We start from the raw sequence: 10,999 nt of genomic DNA on the forward strand, positions 1-10,999 counted from the left end.
TGTTTGCAACACACCTTCCTTCAAGGAAGGAGTGCCTTTTATTCACTTCGTTGGGCTCAGCCCAAGATACGGCATTAAAAAGCACCGTTCCCTTGTTTCACCCAGCAGCCTCCCACAGGCTCAGCAATTCCTGCAGGACGGCCGACCTGCTCCTCCCCTGCCACACTGCTGGATCTGGCACAACCAGGGGCTCTTCTGACCACGTCTTGCTGCCCCTCAGACAACAACAGGAGACCCCAGCGTGGCTCCTAGCCCCCGAGCAGCAGCACGCTGTCTCGCGCTTACCAGCCAAGACCGCTGGAGTCCACACTCCCCACGCAGGAAGCAGAATTTCTGCATCATCTTATTTGGGACCGGACAGAAAGAAGTGCAGTGCTCTGCTTTCCTCAGCTGTTTGTGAGTTGAAAAGCTGGAACAACAGGACATAATCCCTTCTGAGATCCCGCTTGGTGTTCTGGGCTGACAGACGTTAAGCCGCAGAGGAATCTCTACGGAGGCTACAATCAAATGCTGCAGCACTGGAAAACCCTGCTAATACTGTAATATCGCGTGGTCCTGCCGCGGGGTCACTGTGGCACCAGAGCCCTGCACGGGGACAAGGCCAAGACGCCGTGCACCACTCACCGCACAACTGAAGGAACAAGGACAGATGTTGGTACTGCTTCTATGACCACAGCGACCAAAACGATGACCTGAGAGGTGGGTGTTTGAAGCGGTGTGGTGTGCACTGAGCTCTGTGCCTCTGCAGCCACCCTCCCGTCGTACCCGTGCTAGGGAGTTAAAGCAAATTCAGGTTCCTTTGCCTTCCCTGCAGATACACCTTGTTGCCCAAGGCAAAAACATCTCAGCTCCCGTCTCTCGCACCACGAGCAGCAACGGCTCCAGATGAGCGATGACCTCTCGGTCGGTGTCCTTTGTCACCTTGATGTGTGCTGCAGCAGAGCCACCCCGAGCGTGGGGGGATGTCAGTGAGTGCGGCCTCCCTGCCGGAGCTCACGCTGAGCTGGGACAAGCCATTACTTACCCAGCCCCCTCGTACATTTTCCTTTCCTGCCAGCATTAAAATTGTCAGATTGGCATTTTCAGCATGACTCCGCCAAGATGAACTTGAACTACACACACATTTGTCTTCTTCACATCAGTGTGAATCTTCTTTCATTGCTTCCATGGTTGTTAATTCTTCTCCTCTGGGACTGTACCAGCATGGTCCTTTCTTCTCGAGGATAATCAGACTGTCAAACAGGATTCTAGAAAGGACGTGCCGTTCCTGACGCACTTTAATTTTCTGTATTTCTCTGTAATTGGGTATTCGGTCCCACTGGAGCAGAAAAAGGGCAGAAAAGAGTTCAAGGACAATTCTGTTTGTTTGTTTTTTAATGGCATTTGTAGGTGACGGTTAATCAGTAGCATGCTTCAGAACTTACAATTAAGAGGAATCCTAAAGACAAAGCCAACAAACATTAGAGGAAGGAGCAGGAGGGAGCAGGAGAGAGACAGTAAGCTGCTAAAGCAACTGCTAGACAAGCAAAACCGGGGGGGCAGGGGGCTGTAATGCCAAAGGCAGTGCCATAGGACAAACCTTCAAGGGCTGAAGACCCATCGAAGGAACGGTTCCCCTCAGCATCCCTTCAGCCCTGTGTCCCACCGGCAGCACAAGTCTCAGAAGTACACAGGCACGTACATAAAACACTGCGGTACCTCCTGCTGTCTAGACTGGAGCGTGGCACAATGCCTGGCACATCAAAGGCATGCATATTCTTCTTGGCTTTGGAACAAGAGGCATTTCCTGCCGTGTCAGTCTTTTTTCCTCCACCTATACTGCACATAGAAACTCCAAGGAAATGCAGCCACTTCTGGGAAGAGCGACACAAAACAACTGTTTATGTTTTTTAAAAATATGGGAAGGAAAACGCTGGGGACCTTCCGTTTGACTACATCAGACACCACAAGTAGATCTATCAAACAGCTACGTCTACAGGAAGCAAGAGCCCATAATTTACCATCTCACCTGAAAAACAATTTTCAGCAGTGTAAGGCTGCTAGCAATGGTGTCTGGCTGGTTTATTGGCAAATCGCAAGGGACACGAGAGAGAAGCATCTTCAGCTGAAGCATCAATGCCAGACAACGATTTCTTCACAATCCTGTGCTCACAGCCTTGGAAAATTCCCTGGGCGTCCCAGCAGAATCAAACGAGATAAAGAGCAAGTGATTCAAGTAACGAGTAACAACACGGCCTGGAAAAAACTGCCTCTTCATAGGCAAATGTGGGATCTGCAGTAATTAATAAGTGTGGCAAGACAGAAAGGAGCTGAAGGTAAAGGGAGCACCAACAGGTTACAGTTCAGATCCGATGACGTTTAAAATTTCTGCTCCCACTTTGGAAGTCACAAATTTTACTTTATTTAAGATGAACCTCCTCAGAACTCAGATCTGAGTTCAGCTTTTAATTTCATCAGAGGCAAAGGGGGTTGTGGTTAGAATGTTTGGACTGAGCACACCACAACTTTCAACAAGAGTTCAGTCCGACAAAATTCACCTGCTGTACCGCAGGAGAAAATGTTCATCATGAGGTCAGGTTAAATTGGATCCTCCAAGAACAGTTGTTCCTTCAGAGAACAGCTTCTCTCGAAGCAGAGAACCAGAAGGAAATTCTGGCTGAAACCACACGGTGTGCTCCGAGACCAGTTTTCTATTTTTATTAACGGGGCGGCTTCACAAGCCCACGTTCATTAGCAGTCCCTACTAATCCCCGCAGGACCTGCGACCAGATGCCAGCGTGTGGGATCATGAAACACAGCACTGGCCCCGAGCAGCATTCCTGGTTTGTTTGTTTGTTTTTAAATTACAGTTCACCTAGAAACTTCAGCCCTGATGAGGTCATCCCTGGGACAGACAGCATATGAACTATCCCCAGAAAGGAATTTCTTGCTCCAAAAGTGTTATAAACTCGTAAATAAAGCACAGGAGGGGAATAAGAAATGATCTTTCAAGATCACACAGCAGCTCAGCGATACAAGTGGATCCAAACCCAGTTTTTCTAGCTCCCAGGCTGCAGCTCTGTCAACCAGATCAAAGAGAAGCACGGCGGTATTTCCACTCCCGTAATCCAGACATATGTTGCTAACACTCCACAGCGGTGCAAATCAGCGTGCCCCCAAATAAATACCACCCCTACCGCACCGAGGTGCTAGAGCTAGGGCAGAAAGTGCTCCCGGCGTGCTGGCTTCTCGATGGCGTGGTGGAGAACGAGGTGTGGAGCAGGGCTTGCTCGGGCACCCCCTGGGGATGCTGAGGGCACGCCAAGGCAGCCTGGTCGCGTGTCATCGCGCCGGGCTCTGCTGTCCTCTGTGGGGCTCCACAGCCAGGCAACGATCCCCCTCCCTGTTTTTATCCTGGTTACCGAAGGTGAAAGCGTGCTATTCCCAGCCACATTTATTTATCGCTTTGCTCAGGTCTCCATGGAAACAAGCCATGATATTACGGGCTGAAACGGGGAGGTCGGGAGGTCTGCAGAAGCTGCTGGGAGCCAGTGGCACGGAGCAGAACAAATGTGAAAACTAGGAAAGTGTAATTTCTCTGCAAAAAGCAATGAAATAAGTGGCAGGAGAGTTGAAAAGCAGTAAATGCGAGAGGCCTGAACTTAATACCACTTCAATTATTTAACAAGATTGTCTCATCTGTGTATCTGGATGAGTATGATCACACCGCGGGACTGCTGAGGTCGTCTCATCACCGCTTACAGCCAGCACCGGCGCATTGTATCTCTGCACCTACCGGGCTCCTGTGAATTGCTTTTTATCAGCCTTCCCTAGAAAAAATGAACAAGGAAAAAAAAAATCCCTGAAGCCAGACATTCAGAGCTGAGCTCTGTCCCACAGAAATCAGTGGCACCAGGTGAGCCCAGGCTCGGCTCTAAACAAATAAACACAGATGCCAGCGACAGCACAGAAACACAGCTAGGAAACGCACACCATGCGAGCCCGCAGCTCGCTTCGGGGACGGTTTGGCTAGGGAGCAGAGCCAGGCCATATGATTAGTTCAGCACTGTCAAACTCTCCTGAGCTATATTTAAATGCCTAATTGTGAGGGATGTGAAATCGTTTCCCTTATCCATTCTGTAAGCAAGAGAAATAGTAAATTAAAAAGTGTGCTTCAGCCAAGGACCACAGGAGATGGTAGGACGCTACTGCAGTGCATGGGCATTGCTATTCTCCCCCTCCAGTATTTTACATTTCACTTTCAGGATATGTCTATCATCGCCCCCCCCCCCAGGGGAAATGCATCCAACAGGTTTTTTTTCAGCCAATGGAAAGAGCCATTTGAATAGTTTCACCTGATGTCTAACACAGAGCATAAACTATAGCCTTGATACAACCGCTTGTCTGAGCCACGAAATGGATTTTAGAGGGTGAGCCAACCAAAAAACTGTGGTTATGAGAAGCAATTGCGATGCCCGGTCAAGAATTCCTGCAATTCATCACTGGCGTAATTAAAAATAAAAATGCTACCTCCAAATCAGCTTGTCCTTTGTGTGCCCCACTGAGGAGTGAAACACGTCTGTGCACACCCTGCCATCAAGTCACCTGGGCCTTCTGCTTGTAACTCCAACACACGCCGCTCCTGGAGTCTTTTGGTACAAGACCAAAGACCAGTTAAAGGAAAAACCTGCTGCTGTATTTCACAAAATAAACACATGACAGTGGCAGATATTTTAAATATGTATTTGTTCATTTGGCCTTTGCTTCAGCAAAGCTTTTCCCAGACAGAATTGCAAAGTTTTTCAACAATTACCTAGCAAACATCCGAACTTTCTGAGATGGAAAATTGCTAGTGATCTCACAGCAGACTTCATGGAAAGCCTCTCAATCTTTCATAAGCAGGCCATTAAGAAAGGACACGTTTTTCCCCAGTTTTGAAGTGCCAAGTTATTCAAAGTTGTCAGCCGGTGCAAAGAGAGCACTGGTACCTCAAGCTCAGAGAAGGAAACAGAGAACCTTCCTAGAGGCAGCCTATGAGACAACTTTATCATCTCTTTTTTTAAAAAAAAAAAAAAATATAATTTAATTTGGAACAACATGCAAGACTTGTGGGATGCACATGTACAGTCACAAAACCACAGAATCACAGGGGTTGGAAAGGACCTCTGGGGATCACGGAGTCCTACCCCCCTGCTCAAAGCAGCTTCCCTAGTGTAGGATGAGTAGGAAAACATCGAGGTGGGTCTGGATATATTCCTATCTCCAGAGAAGGAGCCTCCACAACCTCTCTGGGCAGCCTGTTCCGGTGCTTTGTGACCCTCACTGTAAAGAAGTTCTCAGGTACGCTTGTGTGGAACTTGCTGTGTTGCACACTTTGGCCACTGCCCCTCGTCCTACCGCTGCACACCACAGGGAATAGCCTGTCCCCATCCATGTGCCTGCTGCACTTTAGATATTTATAAACATTGATCAAATCCCCTCTCATTCTTCTCTTCTCCAGGCTGAACAGACCCAGGTCTCGCAGCTTTTCCCCATAAAGGAGATTCTCCAGGCCCTCAATCATCTTTGTGGCCCTCCTCTGGACTCTCTAGACGATCTCCATCTTTTTTGAACGGGGGAGCCCAGAACTGGACACAGTACTCCAGGCGTGGCCTCACCCAAGCAGAGGGAGAGGATCACTTCTCTCAACCTGCTGGCCACGCTCCCAGTGCACCCCAGAATGCCCTTCTTGGCCACAAGGGCACACTGCCTGGACCCCCAGGTTCTTCTCTGCAGGGCTCAGAGACACATATATAACCACGTATATGTGTGTGAGAGATGTATGTAGAGCCGCAGCAGGTCAGCCCCTAGCCTGCACTGATGCCTGCAGTTATTCCTCCCTAAGTGCAAGACTCTGCACCTGCCCTTGTTGACCCTCATCAGGTTCATCCTGGCCCAACACTTCAGCCTGTCCCGGTCTGTGCAAAGTGGCTTGTTTCTTTGTTTTCTAGCCAAAAATCAACAGGGGCTCTTACTGAGAAGGTCCTGGACAAGGAATTGTAAACGAGCTCTACCTCACAAAGGGCTTGGGGACAGATTTTCAAAGGGCAGCTCCGCTGTGTTTGCAGACTGGATGTAGGCATGCCTGTGAGCTTTACCAGCACTTCCGAAATATCCACGTGCAACCTGCTCTAACTGCAGACACGAGGGCTTCCCCAGCTCCAGGCATCACACCGACAGAAGCAGCTCTACTCACTCTGTGAGCAGCAGAAATCTACTCAGGGTTCTTTGAGCAGATGTCACGTATTTGCTTCTGAAGTTTTGGCCCCAAATATAGAAGTGATAAAGTCAATATCCAACGGCTTATCTTTAAGAATCTAAAACACGGAGGGCTACAAAGAACAATTAAGAGTTTACACAGAAGACCTTGTGGCAAGTACTCACCTTCTAGAGTATGCTATATCTCGAGTATGTGATCATGTACATTTAAAGGACATTATCCCTATGGGAAAGTCCCAAAGAATTTAACAAGATGTATAAACCCATTGACCCTTTTATATTATGCTCAGGAGCCCTGTACCAGATGAAATTTATTCCAGCTTCATACCTTGTCCCTCTCACACCGACCTGTACTACAAACTTTGTGGAGCTGAGCCAGTGAGCCTGCACCATAAATACATCCCGAGGCAGCACATCCACATGGCCCTACCAAAAAGAACAAAGAAAGAAATCAGAACTAATTAGTCCTGTAATGTGTCTGAGGCTAGATTTAGTGTCATTCAACAACCACAGGCAGCGGAGGAATGAAGAAAAATTGAGCCAATTTGTGGCTCGGTATTTATTAGCATTTAGATAATATGCCCCATCCATCATATACAAGGCATGTTTCAAAAGTACCAGTGCTCATGCGTTCCGAGTGCCCAGAACCCTTGTAAATCGCCTTCCTCTGATCTTGCCGAGAATAAAACACATTCATCTGGATGCAGCCACTGGGGGAGGACGTTTTTTCCTTGTGACGGAAATAAAGACTGATGATACAAAGGAGTCATAAAAGTAAGAGGCTGCAGATTAAGACAGAAGCAATCCACTCCTTTCTTGTGATGTACATGTGTGATTTACAAGCTGCCAAGTACAGCCGTGGGATTAAAGTGGGAATAAAATCCCTGTTGACCACGACAGAGGCAATTAGAGAGTACCTAAAAACCGTCAGCCAAGTTTGCTGCTCCGTTACCCAACCACTATTTTAGAGGCAGAAGAAAGGAACCCTGAGACTACGGAAATGGACAGGAGAGGTTCCAGAAAGGTAACCATTAAAAATCATAGTAAAAAGTTTGATTCCTTCGTTTCTCCTGAAGATAAGTAACCGCAGAGAGCACCAGATTTACGAAGACCTGAACAAGATCCATTTCCAGATGTTGCATCCAGCCTCCCCTACAAGTCCCAAGCAGCCTGGATGAGTGCACAAGCCATTCAGAGTGCACTGCAATCTCTACAGGGCCATCGCTTTGCAAGCAACAGGTTCTTCCATCATTTATTGCTCAGCACAGGGAAGGAGACGGAGGTTCATGGCTCGACTGCAGGCTTGGAAAGCAGGTTGCCTTTCTCCTTTTTTCCAGTTTACTATCCAGGCACGCCCAAGACCAGACTCCCAGAAATCTCATCAATTTGTGACTCAATAAAACCCTGAGCACGTGACTGAAATCAAAGTGATAGAAAATTAAGCCTACACTTAGGCACACTAATAAATCGAGGCCTATAAAAACGAAAAAAAAAAAAAAAAAAATGAATCTTTTAAGGCAGACTTCTGCTTTGCTAAAGTTTTAATGAGTTTTGACCTTTCATCCCACTTCAGCATGGGAGACATTAAAAATGTTGTACAGCTTCCAGGAAGAGAAGCTTCCCTTTATTTAAGAAAATAAATTGTTCTGGGTCCTAAGTAGATGTCAGTTTGAAAGCAGTCAGGCTGTTCGGTATTTTAGCAGCTGTTAACTAGAAAAAGAAACAGAACAGAACAAAGCAACCCATTTCATTACAAGCATCCATCTGCAACGACCGTAAGTCAGTAATGGTGGTTAATTTATTAATGTAACAGTGACACTGGACTTAGTATTCCTAGCACGGACACATAATGGCTCAAGTTTTTTGTTTATTTATTTGCATAATCTTTGGCAGCACGGTCAGGTCGGAAGATCCATTTCTGAGTAAAATGGCAATTCCTGGGCTGTAACCAGCGGATACAAACACCCGGTAATGCTGACAGAAGAATTAACTCATAAAACATATTTGACAAATAGATGAGCTTCAAACTCTCCAGTGGCTCAGGACTATAATGAGCAGGGAGGTTAGTAAATAGGAACATTTTAATTCAGGAACAATGACACGTAATTAATATCAGTGCCATATCCTGAAAACAATTACTGATATGCTGAACGAGCAGTTATGTTTCCTGAGATTTCTGTGCCAGCAAATACGAGGGTGAAGCACGCTTACAATAACAGGAAGCTGCAGACGCACAGAACTGTTCATTTACAGTTCAGCGTCTCCCCATTTCTCCCCACCGGGTGCACACACTCATAAGGTCATGTAATTGAAAGCACTGGGGCACTGCATCATCGCTGATCTCATTGACATGTACACACACCCCACAAATCACCTCACCTCTGCATTTTGAGTTCCTTAAAGGCTCCCTAAATGCCAAAACTGTATCCAGGATAAAATCTCCTGCATTCCTAGGCCGAGATCTGCTGTGCCTTTCCACAACTTCAAAAGCAGCAGAAATTAGCCCAGGCACAACCAGGGACTCAGCTCACACCTTTTTCCATCCTGTTAAGCAGGTACCTGGCTCTGACACCGCTCCTTCATTCAGCAACTCTCTCCTTCCCCCCTCAGCTCAGCTACTCAACCACCGTGTCACCTCGCTGGGATGAGCTGCTAAAGCAGAAGCACATGCTGGGGGAGCTCTCGCTGCCCAGATTAACCACACAACACCAAATCCCTAAAGCCAGGTCACAGCGTTGTCACATCCTCAGCCCAAGAAGTGCTGCTGAGATCAAAACTCACTCTGTGGGTGGTTTTCCTTCTCAGCAGCATGTGCAGGCACCAGTCCTCCAGCCCACTGCCCTTCTCCCAGCTCCTGCTCAGGCTGCTCCTTCCAGCTCGGCTCTGACCCCCGGGGGGCACATCCTTATCCCACTGCTCCAGCCCAAGCGGCACCTAGGAAGGCTGGGCTGGCTTTTCTGTGTTGCTGCTGACCTGAGGAACGAAGGTTGCACGAGCTTTAGAGTTTACAAAGGTCTTACGTGGGGTGGAACGCGAGAATTCCTAGAAATACTTAGAATAATTCTTGAAAGAGGAAATGAAAAGAGAATAGTGTATCCAAAATGAAGATGAGTCTCTGACGGTGACATGTAGTAACTCGCCTTGGCATACGGCCAACTGCCTGGACTTAAAATACCCTTAAAAATGTTCCAGCTGATCACTTCCACTTTTTAAAATATCAGTATCTTGATTGCCAGCATTACCTGAGGTTTTCCCCCCAGTACAGATGGCTGCTGCGAGGAATGAAGACTGCTCCCAAGTCAACCACTGCGCTGCTCCCTGAAGTCTCAATGGGCAGGTATGACAGTCTGTTTTTCTAAACATGTAATAAATAATGACCCACCTGCGACACCGTGGCAGAGATTCTTTCTTCTGCTGGGTTATCCTCCTCTGCTGTCCTGTCCTAGCCTGCTGGATCATCCCAAAAGCCCAGGCAAACGCATGGCTGAACTGCTGGATCCATCTCACGTTTGGGTCCTGGATAAAATATCACTTGACACTTGACAGCTTGGGATCTTGCCACTTCTAGAGTAAAGGATGTGAGCATGAAAGTGTAGAGCAAAAACCGAGCCTGACAGTAAAGGGCTTTCTCTGGGGAGAAACAACTCCCCAGCTGCTCACCTGCTGCACCTCGTGTCAGTTGGCTGTAACAAAGCCATGCCGGAACGGAACAGGGAGGAGAAGGTTGGCTGATTTCTTCAGTCTGGTTTGCAGATAAAGTTTCACTCACACAAAAAAACAGGACATACACTCAAAAAAAAACAAACAATAAACGCAATAGGTATAGGCAGTGCTCAGGAACAGCTCACAGTAAGCAGGTAATGATAGCGCCCTACATAAAGCTAACGCAGGACCCTCTTCTCCAACCTTAGCCACCCCACGCTATGGCACACCCCAGAATTAAAACTAAATATACGTGGCATTTGAGGCTGGAACCCCAGCTCTGTACTGATTTTTTTAAAAGCCAGAAACCCTCCATTAAACCTAAGCAGCAGGCAAAACAGCTGAACCAAACAAATGACTAACAGCATGCCCATTGCCAACGACAGCCGATTCTGGAGGGGGCATGTGAGAATGAGGGATGAGTGCTCTTTTCCAACCTAGATCCTCCTGAAAGCTCAATAAATTAGCAATTTTGTCAGTGGCAGCAGCAAGGCACCATGCGTTCACAGTGACAGGCACAGGACAGGTCCAAGTGTGTCCAGCGGCTGTTCTGGCAGAGCACAGCAGGCCTGCTCCCTGCTACTGCCTTCACTTCCATCTGATGCCCCAGCTTCTTTCTGCCTTTCCCTTTGCTATTGCTCTCCCTGAACGTATTTCTGCATTGTTGCTACTTCTGGCGCAGCGTCTGCCTTCTGCTCGCGTTCCTACTTCGGTGATGGCACAGCCTTCGGATCCGCACCTGTGGCTCCGCAGCCTCTCCACCTGCCCCTGGCTTTCTGCAAGGAGCCACCCACGCAGACACAAGTGAGTAACATCGTGGTGTGGGAAGTCCTACGAGACCGGTGAGATGCAGAGGGGAGGCACAGCGTTCAGGGTATCGGTCCCTGGAAAGCTGGAGTTGTGCAAGGCAGGACAGGAAAGAGAGCCGGGTGACTTGCTTGGTGTAGCAGCGTAGCAGCCTGGCTGGACGTGAATCTCAAGTGTTTTGGATTTTGTCTGAAAATGCTAAAACCTGTCACGGCTGCCGTCCTCGCTCACCCCACAAGCTGCTCAGCTCGCA

General features: G+C 47.9%; 1 long non-coding RNA gene across 3 annotated transcripts; it reads right to left on the reverse strand.

Annotated features, from left to right (window-relative positions):
* Positions 1 to 720: 720 nt before the first annotated feature.
* LOC118166288 lies at positions 721 to 10,700 on the reverse strand. Of its 3 annotated transcripts, XR_004750423.1 has the most exons (7): positions 9,898 to 10,700; positions 9,620 to 9,801; positions 9,019 to 9,210; positions 6,856 to 7,947; positions 6,586 to 6,663; positions 3,707 to 3,809; positions 721 to 3,058 (listed from the first exon to the last, which is right to left on the reverse strand). It is a non-coding gene; the product is annotated as an uncharacterized LOC118166288 (long non-coding RNA). The 3 variants fall into 3 exon arrangements; XR_004750421.1 differs by lacking the exon at positions 6,856 to 7,947 and having other exon boundaries at positions 721 to 2,759; XR_004750422.1 differs by lacking the exons at positions 6,856 to 7,947; positions 9,019 to 9,210.
* Positions 10,701 to 10,999: the final 299 nt, after the last annotated feature.

The sequence above is a fragment of the Oxyura jamaicensis genome, chromosome 4 (genome assembly GCF_011077185.1).
Source record: "Oxyura jamaicensis isolate SHBP4307 breed ruddy duck chromosome 4, BPBGC_Ojam_1.0, whole genome shotgun sequence".
NCBI lineage: Eukaryota > Metazoa > Chordata > Aves > Anseriformes > Anatidae > Oxyura > Oxyura jamaicensis.